Source organism: Trachymyrmex septentrionalis, unplaced genomic scaffold, assembly GCF_001594115.1.
Source record: "Trachymyrmex septentrionalis isolate Tsep2-gDNA-1 unplaced genomic scaffold, Tsep1.0 scaffold80, whole genome shotgun sequence".
Lineage (NCBI taxonomy): Eukaryota > Metazoa > Arthropoda > Insecta > Hymenoptera > Formicidae > Trachymyrmex > Trachymyrmex septentrionalis.
Window position 1 is genome coordinate 2,028,057 of NW_017305988.1, and position 610 is coordinate 2,028,666.

The following is a 610-nucleotide window of genomic DNA, read 5'->3' on the forward strand; positions in this document are numbered from 1 at the left end:
TCTATCTCTTACAGTTCTGATGATATTCGCTTCGAAAGAGAAAAACCGATTTTTTTCTAAAGGGTGTTTCACCGCCTAAAAGTGCATATGGGCACATACAAAAAAATATGTGTCGCTTATTTTTATTTGGAGATTAACATAACCAAGTTTATTAAAATCGGAGGACAGTTACATGGTAACTGGTTTTCTTTGTCAGTTTAATCCGTTCTGCCTTTATTCGAAAGATTTATCGTTATTTTTCAATACACCTTATTTAAAGAAGGAAAAGCCATATTAAATGCAAAAAGACATGTTCATTTTTGTTGCTCAAATATTTTAATAATAAAAATGAATATTCATTTGCATTTTGTAATTATTATTAATTGTTTTTTATTCATTCCTTACAAATAGATTTGATTTATATCTTAATAATCGTCATTGTCACTTTATCGACTTAAACCCTTAAACCGTCACTTAAATTATATTATCGCGATATGGGGTAATATGTGACCTTTGAAGGTAGTTAGAAAATTTATTTTTATACGTAAACAAAAAATTTTGATTACAAATATTTTCCTATTAATAATAGAAGTTTTAAAATAATTATTCGTACAAGAATTAAATATAATAA